The sequence below is a fragment of the Lygodium microphyllum genome, chromosome 8, assembly GCF_053477565.2.
Source record: "Lygodium microphyllum isolate KBCC chromosome 8, Lygodium_microphyllum_v1.1.10, whole genome shotgun sequence".
Taxonomy (NCBI): Eukaryota; Viridiplantae; Streptophyta; class Polypodiopsida; order Schizaeales; family Lygodiaceae; genus Lygodium; species Lygodium microphyllum.
In genome coordinates, this window is record NC_141142.1 from 90,669,775 (window position 1) to 90,688,815 (window position 19,041).

Genomic DNA, 19,041 nt, shown 5'->3' on the forward strand with positions numbered 1-19,041 from the left:
TTCGTGTAAGATGGGTAGCGATTGGAAGCTCTCGATCTCAGCTTCGTTCTGATACCACTGGTGCACAGATCGGATGCTGTATGCTCGCGTAGTAAGCACCGAAAGGTCTACAAGAACAAAATAACTCTACTTGTTGCACAAAACTCAAGGTAAAAAGCATGGGTGCAATCTCCCCCATGCCTTGTGTGAGTGCTCCACAAAGTATGTATTTTATGTATTAATCATCTTCAAGCTCAAATAATAGCCCAAATTACAAAATAGTACGCTTTTGGCTTTTGAGTTTGTTTTAGTGCCAAATAGAAATAAAGCTAATAGGCGGGCGTCCAAAGAGTTAGGCATACCCAATACAATGTCCAAATACAATTATCATAATCGTGCGCCCATGCGCATACAAAATAAGAAATAAATATCCAATGCCTTAATAAATAGGCGTGACAAAATATAGGCGCCATGCCTAAGGTATGCGCCCATCAAAATATAAGTGATAACTTGAATACACGCTATCCTCCAATGCTTTCCTCTGCAACCGCTGCTATCTCTACACATCAACTGAAGCATTCACAATCGTTAGTAAAATAATACAATTGAACCGACAAAAGTGAATACCTAGCAGTCTTCAGCTACATAAATAAATTAACTGGTTAGAAATCAATCCTAACCTTAATTTATCACGAGTGCGCACTCTAAACTCATAAACTTTTATTAATTTAATATGTATTTTGTGGAATCACCCGCTATGGAATCACCCATGTACACACTAAATTAATGAAACGTCTGAAAAGGATAGGCGTCCCCATCAACTTCTCGCACAAAGAATCCACTTTGTGTATGAGCCCTAGTCAACAAAGTTTACGTAGTCCACCGTAAAACCTCACGGAATCAACTGTGGCATGGACACGGAATCCACCGTGTAATATGCCTCCTGGCATCACGCAATAACTCAGAAGCAACAAGTCATTTGTTGGGCTAATAAACCCATTCTCTGAATGTCTTTCATATAACAATATCATAATCCTCTAGAAAACATTAATCTTTGAGCACTTTCTTGAGAGAAACCCGGTTAGAGTCCTGTACAAACAAATATCTCACTCTAACCCATAAAGTAGGAGTGACAAGCCATAAAAAATAGTTGCTCCAGTTGGTTGAAACTCAAAAGAAGCGCATTTGGCTTTCAAAGGCTTTAATGTAGGCTGAAACATTCTGGCCATCAAATAATTTTTACTCACTAACCATAGCCTCAATGGTTTTGGTTACACCATGTGTATTCTCTTGTTCTTGATGCAACAGTCATTATTGATCCTATTGTTGCTGATGTAACTGCTATTGTTGCTGCATAGATAACTGTATCTTCTGATTTTGCATCATAATGGCTGAAAAAAGAGTTTTTAATAAAGTCTTCATCTCATCGGTCAAAAAGGAAGTAGTTGATGAAGAGGGTTGATTATTCGAAGAGTCTCCCATCTCGATGATCAGAAGTGATGCTTTTACGTCGCGCTCACTAGATGTCGCATGGAATTCGCGCGGGGATTCGTGAAAGTCACTCACCACAAGGATGCTTTCACTACAACAAAAAGGCTCCATAGACGCGCTTGTAGACGCAATATTTGAATTGTGGAAAAAAAAGTCGGGCGTGTTTATTAACGCGTCTATTTTCGCGTCTACAAAATCGCGTCTAAAAGTGCGCTTATAGTCAGAAGTAGACGCACCTATAGACACGCGTATAAACGCGCTATGTAAATATATAATCATATTTATAAAAAAGTGGATATATTCATATTGTGCATCTATACACGCGTGTATTTACGCGTCTAAAACCGCATTTACTCTGAAAATTTTTGACGAGAATAGACGCGCATTTATCCTGCAATTTAGATGCGCTGATAGACGCGCAAAATAGAGGTATGAAAAGAAAACCAGAGAGCATGTGGCTTTGTAGGCCACGTGCTCTCTAGTTTTTTTTCCCCCCATCAACATCAAATTGTATACTTCATCAACTAAACAGATTATTTTGAAGATTGGATACTGAAAACAAAATAATGTATGTAGCACACAAAATTTCATATATATAGATGAAACGTTTTTACATTATGAGTTCTAGTGCTTGTGACGTCATGATCACAAGCACTAGCTGAAAGTAATACATATCAAAAATGAAAATTACAAGCCAAGGGGAGGCATGCATGCATAGGGCTCCTCTATATCTCCTCAGAAGAGGCATCATCATCGCTACCACCACCACTGCCTGTGCTGCTGCCGTTGCCGCCACCGCTACTGCTAGTCCCCCCTTCGCTATCCTCAACTGCATCAGGGTTTGCCTACACAAAGGATTAAAGTATATAAATACCATTACAAACAATAAATCATATTGATCTATACTTTTCATGTAAAAAATAAAACATACCTCTTCTGGTGGTGGAATCCTCATGGCGCGATTATATTGCTCCTCCGTGATGAGTCCCTCCTCGTAGAAATGCTGCCAAGTGGACGCCCGGTTATGACCTCGATGGTAGCCTACCTCTCTAGGAGTAGGCATCCTACCAACGATATGGAACTACAAAACAATTTGAACATACAACGTATTAAAACACACTACATAATGAAGTGAAACAAATTACAAAATTTAATTAAAAAATAAATAAATAATACTTACAAACTCAGCCTCCCATGACTCCCTACCACCCGATCCATAATGCGACGATCCCATGGTTGCCATCTGGATACGTCGCGCCTCTGCATGCTGGCGACTTGTCATTTTCTCCGTTGCTCTCTTCTTGGCCTCTTTCCACTCCTTGCGGTGGCAATTGGGTGGTTGGCCATATCCAGGGCGCCCCTGCTCTTGTCTCCGTAATGACTCCTTGGCGCACGTCATAAGGTGAGACCTCTTGTTATGAAGCGCGTCTCTCACCTTTGACCGTCCCCAATCATCTGAGAATCGTGAATTCTCGGGATTAGGGTACCTTTTATGTACTGCCCGCAGCACCTCTTGCCACAAACCATTTTTTTGGTGCTTGAAGGGAATCATGCAATCTTTGTATGTGGCATGCACGACACTCCTCAAGTAGGCTATCACTTCCCTCCCCTCGAAGTCATGCAAGATACCACCAACATCAGTGATAGAGTAGTACATTTGTGGAGGCTCACCTCTCTCATTTTCCGGTGAGGGTGATCGAGAGCCACCATCTAGGCAACCCCCACAAAGCCCTCGACCTCCTCGTCCTCCCGCACCACTCTCCCTCCTCCCTCGACGTGCACTACCCTCTACCTCACTCGATACACGTGCCTCTACAGATGTACGTGCTTCGGCCGATCCATGTACCTCAGCTGATCGCTGTGTAGGCAAAGATGTGATAGGTGTCCCAGACAACACACTGAAAATCTCATCTGCAGTGGGAGGGCGACCAAGATAATTGGTCATCTCCCCCATGAATTGCTCCTTGTTGAATGGGGTGCTGGAGGATCCAGGATTCCACATCTACACAAGACAAATCATATTACCATGTGTAGATAAAACATATTACATACAACATCTATACCTGCGTCTCTGTGCATGTCTATACCTGCATCTCTGTGAGCGTCTGCTAGTGCGTGTATCCTCGCGTGTACACTGCAAAGCATACGCATCCACACACGCGCTCAAAGACGCACCCCTAGAGAAACATTTTCCGCGTCTATATCTGCGTCTACACTGAGATGTAGACGCACTATCAGACGCACTATCACAAATCCTAAATACACAGACAGAGCAGAGAAAGGAAGATAGAGAGAGAGAGAGAGAGAGAGAGAGAGAGAGAGAGAGAGAGAGAGAGAGAGAGAGACTCACCTTGGGTGTTTGGTGTGGCGGATGGTGGCGCTTCTTCCTTCTCCTTCTTCCTCTCCTTGGTAAGTTACCCTCCCTTGATGCTTGCTTCCTTGCTTGCTACTTCTTCTTGTTCTCCTCTCTCTTGTTCTCTCTTTCTTCCTCTCCTTGGCTTTCCTTTTTCCCTTCTTGTGTGTTTGAAATGAAAGAAGAGGCGAGTCATGAGGAGGTGAGGCATGAAAAGACTAGGTGAGGCATGAAGAGACTGCATGTCGGCTAAACTCAAGCTTCAGAACCGCAAAAACGTAGAAAAGGAAAGGCGTAGTTTGAAAAGAAATAATTTAAGTATGATTTAAATTTTGACGTGTGCGTCTATTTTTGCGTGTATAAGCACATCTATTTCCGCGGATATATAGACGCAAAAGTCGCGTCTATTTACACGCATGTTTAGACGGGCCTATAGACGCTGTGATAGACGCGCCCGACTTTGCGCGTCTAACATACGCGTCTATGCCTCATTTCTGTTGTAGTGTTTGCAATGGGAGTACTCAACGTAAAATAATTAACCAAAAAAATCAAGGCGAATGAGAAAACAAATTCTTTGATTAAAGATATAGACAAGATACAAGATCAAAAGATTCTTGGATATGATCAAAAGACATCAGCTCAAGATGAAATTTGTCTCTTTTAAGCAAGCAAAGGTTCACTCACCAATTAGAAGACAAGATCGTTCTCTTGATCTTAATGTGAGGGATAAGAGAAGAAGGTGGAATGTCAAGATTTGTGGAAAAATCTTCAAAGAAGGCGGGGAGCTCAAAGCTAGAACTCAAGCCACTCTGATAGAATTTGATGATGAGAACTTCGAAGAGGGCAAGGAGCTTATAGCTCGACTCAAAAGCCACTCCATAGAACTTGATGATGATCTTCAAAGTAGCCAAAGGGTAAACTCAACCTCAAGCCTCTCTCAAATTTGATGGCAAAGTTTCAAAGAGGTGAGGAGCTTAAAGCTGGACTCAAGAGCCTCTCATAGGTGGTGGTCTTGATGAAGAGATCAAGGAGGCCTTTGCACCTCTTCTACACTCTTTATATAGTTTTTCCTTCCACACGTTGAGTGAGCTTTTTGCTGTAGTTTGTTTAAAGCTAAGCTTTAAAAGCTTTAAGCGTTTAGAAAAACAAAAGCAATAGACTTAATAGCTTAAAGCTTTTAAGCTTTAAACGTCTAAAGCTTTTTAAAGCTTTAATTGATTTCTTTTCACCACTTTCACGTCATTAATGTGTATGCCATCTCTTCTGTTAATCAATTCACCATGTTTATCAATTTGCTTTCGTAAAAGCTGCCTGTACGAAGATCGCGAGACGCCTGCTGATGGGCCATGTAATGTAGTTGAGACGGCGTAACAGCAGACTCTTCTTTTGGAGCTTGAAGACAATTGCTCTTCTCTACACTAGCTCCCTTATGTCTCTGGCCTTATTCAGGCGGTCAGGTTTCACTCACTAGGATCATAAGCCCTTTATCATGCTCCGATTTGAGTGTGCTGCTTTTCTAAACCACGACTCTCCATGAAATCCCATAAGCTTGATAGTTTGGTAGATCGCACATGGATCCTGATTGCACCCTTTTTCTACGTCATAGGACACCCTACTCATCTCCTTTTTAGTGCATGGAGACGCTTCAGCCGATGGATCTTTGAAAACTCTCATAGATGATCCTACTACCTAACTTTGGATCTTTTATCTCAAACTATACACTAACATGCAGATCCAATCTCTTTGTACAGTAGATATTGGAAGCAACACCCTTTAAAATTCGGGTGCCACAGGAGGGAGATAATGGGTTCTTCATTCTGGCGAACTTTCAGTGTTGCAGTCTCTTCGCTTGTCCATATGCTAGCCGCACTGCTACCTATAGTTGAAGCAGGGTGTTGATCAGAAACCATCCAAGCTTCATTGTAGTGACTTGATGATCCGAATAGTGCCCCTGTCAAGTGCGTGTGGATCAACAGTTCAGGTAGCCACCACCTCCAAGTCTGATACAGCGACCGTTGTTAATGGCTCCAGACTTGCTTCCTGATCCTCACTCAAAATTTGCAACCTTGAAAGCCTTTAACAAATCATCATCTTCCTCATTATCTGTCTCGTAACCTTCGTCTTCATCCTTATCCTCAACATCAGTCTGAGTTGAATTCTAACAGAATTGATATCCACTGAGACCAGAAATGAGACGGCCTCCATCTTGGCTGGCTGCAAAGAATCTCTATGGACATGCAAAGACGTATAGGTCCCCACATTGCTGCAACATGCATGTGAAAGATAAGCTTTCTCAGACGTGGAAAAGTGTCAGCCTCGGTTGACAGCAGCCTGGCCTTTTATGGACCAAGCCACCTCCGAGGTAGTCTTATTATGGCTTCGGAAACTCCTTACAGTTTAGTCTTATGATCCACCATGTCTCCTTGTTGGTAGCTTGGGCAACGTAGACTGTTTGTAGGGTAGCTAGCCAAGGGACCAACTAATGTAGTGCAAAAATGGCGGCGACAGTTTTTTTGGCGTCATCGCTTCAAACCGGACCTATAGAGATATTGTGAGGGTTTATATGAGATGTATGAAACTTGCTGGATTGGCCAGCATTACTATGCTCACAAGGCTTTGTCCCCTCTCAATGCAAAAGCAAAGGTAAAAACATCTTCTAGGGACAAAAACCCAACAAGAGGGTTTGCAACTTGACTCATCAATAAGTTACCTTCCTCTTCAAAAACAATTTTCAATTGATGCCCTAACTCTTCCAATGATGACTCCAAAAAGTTCTCATATGCCCTTATAGCTTTTGTAGGCTACTAAATGTTGAGCTAATTTCATATATGAAGAGACATATCATCTGTACTGGCAACATTTGAATAGCAAGTCGTATGGGGAAAGTCCATAGCCTAGCTCCATTTCACAATAATAACCATAGCTTGATGGTTTTTAAAGACACTCATCAACAAGCTGCTGGACATGCTCAGCTATTTTTGAAGGAACAACACTGTTATCTCTAGAATATATGGTATTCTGATTAGTGGGCTCTTCAAACCATAACTCATAAAATGTTTTACAAACAAGATCCTTTTTCTTCAAGAAATACTCAGTGACAATGTAAAACTTACGACCTTTTCCTTTGATCCAAGTTAAGTCTTCAAAACGGATATTCCCTTCATATGAACCTGTTCTTCCATGCAATATGCCCTATCAATAGTATGTTTTGAAAGAGAATTCCGTGCCCAATCATTCATGTGGTTTGAAAAATGTAAACTAAAATCCATGTAATGCAATCAATCAAACAATGCTTCCACACAAAAATTATGAATGCATTTAAGAAAATGTGCCTAGCCTATCTACATGTGCTCGTGCATCATGCAAAATGCAAACAAAAAGACACACAAAAAAAAAAAAATCCTAATGACACTGACTAATGAGATCAAAATCCTAGCGAAAAACTCTGCCCTCAGGTTCGCAGTGGTGGACACATAGCATCCCGACACCGCGATGGTGGCCATTATGGGAAACGTTAGGGGCAATCTCATGACTCATAGGAGTAGTCACATACAAGTACTATAGGCTAGTTTCGAGGCAAAGGGATCCATAAAGGACATGGTTGATAGAACACATATCATCATAACAAAGAATATTGTGATTGTGGTTAGAAAGGTCATATTGCATTTGACTTCTAGAAAAGAGAAGAGGTGGAAATAACAAAAATGGGGGAAGACAGCATAACAATTATGCATCTACTAGTAATTAGGCTAATGATGAGAAGTTATTTATTATACAACACATGATAAATATAATAGATATTAATGCATGAGCAATGAGTGATGATGTGTGGTATGTGGATTCAGGTGCCTCTCACCTTATGACATGACATGGAGAATGGTTCAAAGAAATAGAAAATTAAAATGCTTGGTTTTTTGAAAACATGTGATGATTCAGGGCATCCCATTGCCCATATTGGGAGTATCCCATGATATATGTAGGATGGAAAAGTGAACTATTTGATTGATGTGCAACATGTGTTTAACATGATTGCAAAAAATTTGGTTTCTATTGGGAAAATGATTGAGCACAAATTGCAACTAAACTTCACTCAAGATGGCTACTTTGTTGAAGATTTCAAGAATGGATATATACTAGTTGTAGAAGGTGAGTGTATGGAAAGAATGTTTACCTTAGACATAAATGTATTAAAGTTGAAGGTTACTATGTTTGCACAAGATACATGAGTTATTGTTGATATTTTCATTTGGCATACATATATTGTCCATATAAATGTGAAGTTATTGAAGAATATGAAGTCACATGAAATTATGATAGGTATGTTCAAATTTAAAGTAATTGATATGCAAATATTCCAAAAATAGACAAGACATACATTTCCTCCTAATAAATATATAAGCAAACATTTACTTGATGTTGTACATTAATATGTGTGGGGTCCTACAAATACTATATCAAAGACTAGATGCAAGTATTATATAGCCTTTATTAATGATCATAGAAGGAAGGTGTGGGTGTATTTCACAAAGGACAAAAGTGACAAATAGCATGAAATTCAAAGGCAATTCCATGCACATATGCTCGCAACAAAATACTATTGCTAAAAGGTAGAATGCACACATTAAAGAAATTTCAAGAGTCTTGACAGTTGAAAAGGATATTGATCATTATAATTGGGTTGAATTTTTCTCTACAACTGTGTATGTTATGAATAGGACTATCATTGCTATGCTACATGATGTGGCACAAGAGTAGAAGTTTACTAGCAAGAAATCAAATTTGTCAAATGTTTAAGTATTTAGATGGATTGCATATGTACATGTGCTTGATGAGAAGTTGAATCCCAAAGTTTAAAAGTGTGTATTTATTAGTTATTTCCTTGAGCAAAAGGGAAGTTATTAGATATAGCAATGTGACTGATGGATATCTTAATGAGTGGTTGCCATGGAAGATAAGAATGAAGCTCATTGATCTAGTTGAAGTGAATGTTGGTGAAGCTCCTTGTATGCCCGCTCTAATACTACTTGAAAGGTGGAGCAAGAGGTGAGATCACAAGCACAACCAAGAAGATACAAGAGCTATGGAGGTTCAAGTAAGAGAGAGCATAACTTGATGTGGGAACTTCAATTGTCACAATGTTTAACCTAAACAGTCATGGGCTCATTCTCATAGCATAGATTTGAAACAACCATGCATAATAATTTGATGCATAAGAAGTATTATTCCAATTATATGCAAGATACTATATCACAAAGGTGTCATGAGTTTCTTCTATATCATAAGTCTCTTTCAACTAATCCAATTATCAAAATATCCATCCAATCCCTCTTACCACTACCATCCAAACACAAACTGAGTGCCTCAAGGAATGTTCGAGTCTCATGTCACACTACCACACCTTGAGGGCCTTGCATTGGTGACAAAAAGGTTGAATAATGGCAATACTACCATGATTAAATGCCTCAAGGGCCTTGCAAAAAGCCCGATAGAGTGGCTCTAGTAGGAGAGTGAAAGGCAATGACCTCAAAGGGGAAAGGAGTAAGCTATATGCCTTGAGGGATTTTAACAAAACAAGAAAAATTGAAAAAAAGGATAAAAAATAAAAAAGATAATACAAATCAACACAAAAAAAGAAAAAATAAATAAATATAAAACAATGTGATAGGAATATCCTCTAAGATATGAATGATTATGGCTCTTAAATTTTGATGAATCTACTCATTTATTGTTAAATCATCTCAATTTGTGGTGAGAGCTCCTATAGCTTTTAGGCTATGCAAACCCTCTTGGAATTCATCTAGACCTCCCCTTTTCCATTGCACATTTTGAGCTCTATACAGAGTTGTCTTCTCTTCATGAAATTCTAACCCTAGAGAAAGTAGCACATGTCAAGTTTTTCCATTTTGACTCGGAGAATAGCCAATGATTGCATAGAACACAAGGTTTCATTGAGAAAGGGAGATGCTCCTTTGAGTGAAAACTACCTACAAAATCTATTGTCTCCAACACAAAATTTTCAGGGGTTTCAAATAATTATAGAGAATGAAGGTGGATCAAACAAGGTCAATGTGTCTCCAAGATGGAATCATGAAGGGCATGCACACTACTTGATTGATAGTACATTATTGACCACCTACTCTATCATGCACTCAAATGACTATGTGTATGTATTTGATAGTATTAAATCAATAAAAGATGAGATAGATGACTTCGTCGTTGTAGCAAAATGAAGTAGAGGCAAGTGGTGGCGATCATAATCATTTCTTGAAAGAAATGATGCCAGTTGTGCAAAATAAAGAGTAAGCTTGTATATTGTTGTTTTCTACTAATGTTATGTGAACTACATTTGAAATAACCATTTAACGCATAGGTTCAAAGGTATTATTTCACAAGAGAGAGCTAAACAAGGTTGGGTCATTGGTGATGGGTATGGCAACATACTTCTATTGCAAAACATTGTGTCTTCCCATTTTTCCATGCAAGTAGATTTCTTGGAATGGATGATGCCAATGAGAAATGCTACTTGTTTAAAATGTCCAACAAGGGATCAACATTAGGAGTGGACTTAGTTAATTGTATGAGGCGAACAAGGACTTGAGATCTATGAGGTGCATGGGTGCACTTTGATCACACCCATAGGGTTGATGGGTGGGCAACTATCTCTTATTCTATTTATGATCTCGGATACATGGCAACATTATTATAGCTTATATTGAAATTGAGTTTTTGCTAGAAAATACTAGACTAATGTATCAATCATCAACCAGCATGAGAGTACTACTTACAGGTGATTGCAATATGTGAATTTAAAGAGGACGACGAAGGGTCTCAAATCTTGTTTTGAAGATATTTGAATTCTGTCATAGTTCAATGTGGCCATGATCCACTTGACTTTGTTGGATTCATGTCTAATAAGGCAAGTGCAAATTGACTGGCAATATGAGCTATTTACAATGGAGGACCTCACAAGATTATGGAAGGGAGGGAACACTCTTTCCTTTGTCATTGGGGGAAAAGTTTATAAAAGCATACCTAAAAATTGGTCACTATAGATAAACAAATGCATCAAATGGAAATGTGTGAGGCATGGAGGCTGCCAATGACAACTCAATAGGTCTCTCTTCAAGCCTTTACTATTTGAGATTGGTGGGCACAAAATGTAAACAAGAATAATATTAAAGCTTTGGATAGGTGGTTGAAATGGTGGGAGAGAAGAAGAACTGCCCATTATTGGGCAGGAATTTAATCTCATGTAGGTGTATTGTCTTTCTTAGGTCATTGAAAGATTTATTGGATAATGTACTATTTGGGAGAGCTACTAACTTTGTTCTTGGATTTGACTTTGTAGGCTAGTAAAAGTTCTTGGGAACATGCTTAGATTCCAAGCATAAATTTGTCAAAAAGTGTGTACATGCTAGCTAGTTAGTAGTTCATGAAGGTGGAAAATGAAAGATATCACTTTATGATGCATGTATTAGTGACGTTTCCAATGCATATATTCAGTGTAAAAAGAGATTGGGCTATACCATAGGTAGGTTTATAGGATCTTTGCCTTCTATGGACTCTTTGTTGGCTAGTGCCAGTAAAAGAGAATCCCCAAATCTTACCGTTCTTGCACATGCATTGCAAGGTGTTATAGCTAGCAATCCTTTTTATGAGGGGCCCATAATGGAAGGGGATAGGGAGACCATGCATATACAAAAAAAGGGAAGTGGAACAATTACAAGTTCTCACAAACCAAGATAGGTGATAGAGTTAAGGCAATGGAAAATCAGGGGCCAAGAAGCACTCAATATATAGTCTAATGATAGGAAGAGGGAATAGATATATATTCAAGATGATGATGAGGATGAAAAGATACCAATCAAGCCCTTTGAAAGTGGAGCTACATTAGATGCACCGTAGTAGAAGATGTAGAAGTGGCATGAGAGAAGTGGGCTTTAGGAAGGATGCCATCTAGCTATGCGATAAAGTGTTTTGATATGGAGGGTAGAAAGAATTACAACAAAAAAGTATGAAGTCATTACGTAGGGTTAGTCATCAAGTGGGGTTACTCACACCATGCTTTTGGTTTGAGAGGGCCTATAAGGACAAGGACATTGCACAATGGATATGGTTCAAGCATGATGTCGTGCATACAAGTGTTGTGAAAAAATAAGTGATAGTATCACCAATTGTTCCATCTTTGGGGCCAGTTGATATAAGAATAAATACATAGAAGGAAGAGTGTAGTAGCCTAAAACACACTGGTTTCAAGTTTTCTTATTTTGCAAAAATGAATGAGAAGAGTAAACCTCCTACTTCTTCAAAAGGTGGGTGAAGCAAGAGAAGGCGCAAGTACAGGCATGGAATCCCCAAAGATGCACAAAAGAGAATAGAGGTAGCCACTTGCATGGTTGCAACCTTCTTGGAGGAGAAAGTGCTACTTGAGAGGCAGCATTCAATATTTTAAGTCTTCATGAAGAGCTATTATGATGTACACATCAATGAAGAGCCTAGATTTGTCCTCATTTTTTGAAAAGAGAATTTGCCCAAAAGGCATATTTTACCTGCAAATATATGTATTATGTGTATGTGCTCATTCTTGACCTTCAACCCATGGAGCACATGGTCATACATAAGCTTGCACTAACACCCATTGACCTTGCCTTTGTTTTAGGAAAAATACGTACGATATGCCCAATTATGTAGGCACCCCAAAGTTGAGCACAACTCAATTCTGCACATCAATAGGGTGTGACATGTCATTTTTATTGTAAGAATATTAGGGGTAGCAATCTTGGAACCTTTCTAGACATTGTACTCTTTTTGGGTGATATAAAAGTTTGGAATTCTTTTATAGTGATTATTTAGTATTGTTTCTTCCTCTATTTGTATAGTGTGTGTGTCATTCTTGGGAGCTCCCAAACGGTGATACATGCATGATATATCATATATCTTCATGTTAAAAAAGAGCAATATCCTGCGACATGACTTTTATGTAGTGAATTGTAATGTAAATGTTATTTGTACAAAAAATCCAAGGTTGTTTCAGAAAGCTTGAAACATTAGTTTCAATTACAAAAGCACGAAATTGCAAGCTCACAAAGATAATGCACTCATTCTTTTTCTTATTCTTCCTTCTTCTTTCACACAAAAGAACTACGTTTGCAATATTATAAAATACTAATATGTAAGTACCCCAACTTGTGTACAAGCAATCACTAAGTGTGAACCCACTACGGAAACAAGAGATGATACAATGAATGTACCATAACCAAGGGTCAACTACATGGGTGTAGTCTAGCTATAGAATCACTGGCGTATCCTCATGTTAGCCACCTAACATGCCAATGAGTGATATCCTACCACATTACCGAGGCACGTAGTGGATGCTAGCTTATATAGAGCTCGACATCTCAACACCCCCCTTTGAGTCTAGTATGAGCTCATGAGCTCCAAGCATAGTCTTAAACCATTGAAGCTTCTTAAGTCCCAAGGCCTTGTGAAAATATCAATAGCTTGATCCTCTATGCTAACATAAACCAAGTCAATATCACCTACCGGAATCCACTCTCAAATGAAATGATAATGGACCTCTATGTGTTTGGTCCACACACATCATACATTGGGTTCTTGGCCAATTAAATGCTACCAAGTTTATCACAATAGATGATAATCTTCTTGTCCACCTACATCCTCAAATCACCAAGTATCTTATATCAAGCTACCTTAAATGGCATGATTGCAATAACTCTGTACTCTACATCTGTACTAGACAAGGCAATTGTCAATTGTTTCTTGCTGCTCCAAGTAATAGCAGCACTACCAAACAAAACCACAAAACAATAGAAATCTTGTCTAAAATACTTTTTATTAAGTACAAAAATACGATATCACATTTTTCCAAGGATAACTACTTGACATGTTTATCAAACAAATCATTTTATTGGGGTTTCTCAACAAGTAGGGCATGAGTCACTACAAGATATAGACCTTATAGCGACGTTTAAAGCGACGAAAATACAAACAACAAAATTTGCCCCCGTCGTCGCAAAAAGCGTCGTTATTGACGACGCCATAGAATCGTCGCTATTTGCGTCGCTATATGCGTCGCTATTTGCGTCGCTATTTGCGACGCATATAGCGACGCATATAGCGACGATTGCAGAGATTTTGCGATGCTGATAGCGACGATAATAGCGACGCATATAGCGACGATTGCAGAGATTTTGCGACGCCGATAGCGACGATAATAGCGACGCCTGCAGTAAATTTGCGACGCAAATAGCGACGGTAACAGAGAAAAAAAAAATTTGTGGCAGGGCAGCAAGCTGCCCTGCCACATATAGCACTGTGTGTTGTATGAGAGCCATACAAAATAGTTTCTGCACTGCTGCATACAAAGCGTTTGCAAACAAAAAGAATCTATACTGAAATCATAAAACTGATAGATGAAATAAATACATGATATCGCATAAAATGCGATTGGTACAATCATAAAACAATATCACTAATACATAGAAAATGTCTACATAGATCGGGCGACTAAAAACTAAAGGTATGTGAGCGCTAAGGATCCGAGGGCGAGCTACAAATCGTCGTCCCCCGAAAGCTCGTCCCTCTGCAAAGGAGCATCAAACGGATTTTGCAGAAAAAGAAACAACATATCAATCCACCATACAATAATGCATTCAAATATCTCATGGTAACTACGGACATGAAAGATGAGAGACTTACTGGGCCGCCGCGTCTGTACAATCGGTCGATCAATGATCTGAGACCGTGCCTCTCTGCATATTGAGTCTCAAGGCCTTGCGGATCACGATTTGTAATGGAGTGCTGCAAAGAAAACAAAATGCTAACTGTTAGAAACATGATTGTCAGTACAAATAACATCTCAAAAAAACAAATAAGCAAAACAAAAGAGAAACTTACAAAGTCCTCCAAATATGTCCTGTGGCCGCCACTCCCAAGATGATGTACTGATCCGGCCTCGATTCGTGCCCTCGCCGCCTTCCGCTGCTGACTCCAACGTCCTGGCGAATTTGTAGCCTCCTCCCTCAGTCGGCGCCAGTCCTCTGCATCTAACCACTCGGGCTTTGGAGCCCCACTCTTGATTGCCTTGCGTGCGTCGGATCGTCTATGTGACATGTATGCACGCATGCAATCCATCATCCAGCCCGTAGAGAATCTATCCACTGCGGCTGGCACCGGGAACTCCTCGTGCAAGGATGCTACTATGTACTCCTTGCTCCCCTCCGGTATGTTCCTCCAATGATCCAGGACGTTGTGCCGAAAAACTTGTTGGCACAACTCCCTCATGCGAGCCATCACCCTCCTCCCCTCATCATTCATGATGATAGCTCCTGACCTGCCATCCACTAGGTATCCATAATCCCTAGGAGTGTGCCTCGTATGGGCCCTCTCCCATCTCCGTCCACGCTCCTGGGCATATCCAGGAGACCCCTGAACATCCGATGTACCGACGGGGGTACCCTCTCCCGGAGTGCCACTGAAAGGGGTGCCACCAGAGGAGGTGCCACCAAAAGGAGTGCCACCAGAGGGGGTGCCACCAAAAGGAGTGCCACCAAAAGGCGTGACATCTACCGACGGCTGCGCAAAAGCCGGAGTAACTGGAGTGGACGTCCCCACAGGTGTGACAAATCCTGGAGGTGACCGAGCTCTAGCTGAACGACGAGACGGAGACACCGCGTCCGTGTCTCCACAGCAGCACCCCCCTGATCCTCCTGCAGTCGCAGTCCCTCCCTCTGGCCCAAGTCGCGAGCGTCGAGATCGTCTGCTCGAAGCTGAAGCATCTGATCGCACTGAAGCTGATCTAGCAGAGCGCCCTGACGAAGAACGAGACAGCTCCTGATCTGCTATCTCTCTGAATCTCGCGAGCTGATCTGGAGACATACGTGCCATCATCTCCTGAAACTCCTCATCGCTCATCCCTCGACTCATCCTGAAAATATCGATACCTGCAGAGATAAAAAATAATGTTAGAATAATCAATTGAAACTATACAAAGCGCATTAATATAAATCATTTTTGAAAAATCCATCTTAAAATGCATATCTTATCTACCTTTATGGAAGATCTAAACAACGAATTGAGTAATACAATTCTCCAAGAATGAAGTATTCTATGGTCCCATGTTAATCTCCTGACATAACTCTGCATACACTGGAAGGTCGATAGACATGTCACTACAAAAGAACGAGTCTGCCTCGTTCTCAAAAAATTCTACGACTTCTGTATTTCCATCATTGTTAGCCGATGCGGGCTCCAAGCTTGCGGTGGCCTCCACCCCTTGTAATTTCGATCCCTCTATTTGCATATATTCTTCATCTATGCCTGGAACATCGCTTTGATCCTATACTCTCGCACCTCGAGGAGTTGAAGGTATAACATACCACCATTGAGGTTGTCGGGGATTTGGATAGAAGATTACCTGTTCACAAACACTTACAAACCGTCTTCAAACCATTGTGACATAAAGCATGTCGTATTACAATTAGCAAGCAAATGACTAGAAGATTACCTGTTCACAATGTGCTGGCAACACAAAGGTGTCGCGCAAATCCATCCATTTTTTTTCGGAATCTATTTCGAGAAATCCAGATGGACCTCGTCGAACCGTTGCGCCAGCTCCTCCAAGTACCACTTTGAACCACTGCACATCGAATATTATCATGGAGAAGCTACGGTAATCCACCGTAATAATACTTTGCAAATTCCCAAAATACTCTATCTCATCCACAACCGTGTTCGGATCCGTTGCTCGTCGCCGACTCTCTTGCTCAAACCTTGCCATGACACCACAGTCCATTGTGGAGCGCATTTTGTCAATACACTCCACCCGAAAATGCCGTCCGCGCGACCACGCTGCACTATATATTTTGTACTGCACATTGAAACACTCAAATTAGATGTAGCAAATAAATTCAGATACGACACATTCTAAACCCCTCATTACCTTTGGACTACATCCCCTCGAGAACTCCCACTCCTCCATTGAGACCTCTGCCCCTTCGCTGGATGCTGCGATCAAGGCTCCATGCAACCATCGTGTTGACATAAACCGCGGCATCTCCTCCATGCCTTCGGGATATCGAATCGGTCGGTGACGCATACTGCGTCGGAATTCAGCTCGCGCTTCCTCTCGATCTTGCCTTGCAATTTGGTACTTGGCGAGCCACGTCTCCATGGAGGCATGGTGCAACATACAAAAGCGATTCACCTTCTCTTCCATTGAGGCATCCATTCTTTTTTCTACCCCATTTCCAACCACCACATCTCCAGTCAGCCTGTCATCGTCCTTGAGCGTCCATAGCATTTCATTGTCTGGTTCCACCGTTGGTAGCCATTGTGAGATATGCACTAATGCCTCTGACACCAACCAACCCTCCGCCATGCTACCTTCCGGACGAGTTGTCGCACAAAGCCTTTCAGGGTTTTCATGAAGCGCTCCAGGAAGAACATCCATCGCGTATGGACAAGTCCGGCAATCTCCACTTCGTCCACAAGATGCACAAGAAGGTGAACTTGTATCGTGAGCATGCTAGTGGGCAGGTATTTCTCAAAGAGACAGACCGTCTCAACTGCTCCCCGCCTTGCGGATTCAATAGAGGACGTCTTAATCTCTTTCTGTGAGATCCATTGCACCAAAGTCGACAGCTTGTAAATGGCCCCGCGAATTTCTAGAGTTAGGCATCCCGCGATCGCGATCGGTAGGACAAACTGCCACAAATGAGAAAGCATTAAGAATAATGGTCACTTTTCAAATTTCAAAATGTCCACGCTAATTAAAATCCATTCTGTTCACAAACCTGACATATCTTATGCCAATCATGGGATTTTAGCCCAGACATTTGGTCATCTTTAGAAAATGCGGACCTGAGAGAACGCATCATACCCGTCGGAGTGCGGATAGACTTGATTACTTGCTTCACAATGCGCTCTTCTTTGGTAGACAAAACCCAGGGAGCGCGAGGAAGCTGCACTCCCCCTTCAGCACTCGACTGCGGCCAAAGCGCCTCCATCTTACCTACCTCCTTTAAATCCATTCGTGACCCTATAGTGTCTCTCTTTCCTGTGATGTGGTCCCATAGCAAGCTGCCCACATTTTTGAAAATATGCATGGGATCCAACAAGTGGTTGACCTGTAAGTGGGTCCAATATGGCAACTCGTAGAAAACTGAGAACCGTCGCATTCCATTTGGATGTGATTCCGGGTTTACCATTTTCAGCTCGTACCAGCTTGCAGCGTTCATACGTGCTGGAGGTCGTCCAAGAAAACCTTCCCTGAGTTCATGATCCTCCGGCAAGAAAGTGGCGTGTCCTTGATATACCATCTTCTTCATGGTTCGTGACCTTCGGGAGTCTAACTGTGGCCCACACAATGGACATGCATGATAACCTGAGGTAACGAGACCTGCAAGGCGATCCACGACCTAGTGAATACTTAATTGAATGAAATAAAATATAGATATTACCGGCGTGAACAAAGGTCTGCTCACCTGAGCACTCTCCCAATCCCGGAAAGTCATGCATCGTCCACATGAGAATGGCTCGAATGTTGGCTGACCGCCGACCATCGCGCATGCTCATATCTTGCACCGTGACCCCCTCCTCCCACAAAATCTTAAGCTCATCGACTAATGGACGAAGATACACGTCCATATTTTTTACTTTGTAGTGGCCCGGGACGAGCAAGCTAAGGATGAGATGTCCTTTCTTCGTAGAAAGCCATGGAGGAATGTTGTAGTTGACAAGCACTATAGGCCACACACTGTAAGAAGTCGAGCGCAGACCGAATGGGTTCACACCATCCATGGCGAGACCGAGCCAAAGATTCCTTGGCTCTCGCGTAAGGCCTGGGAAGGTAGAGTCAATGTGGCTCCATGCGCGCGAATCTGCTGATATTCGTTGCACTCCATCCGTAGACCTATTCTGCACATGCCACGTTGTCAAGCTTGCCATGGCAGACGTGCGAAACATGTGGTTTATACGGGGGATGAGCGGAAAGTGTCTGAGGACTTTTTGAGGGATGGTCTGCCCTTGCAAGTCCTGTCGATACCTGTGAGCACCACACTTTGGACATGTCTCCATAGTCTTGTATTCATCTCGAAACAATATGCAATCGTTGATACATGCATGGATGTTATTGTAGTCCATGCCAAGCTTCCGTAAAACATGTCGTGCATCATCACGAGACTCAAGCATGGTGTTTG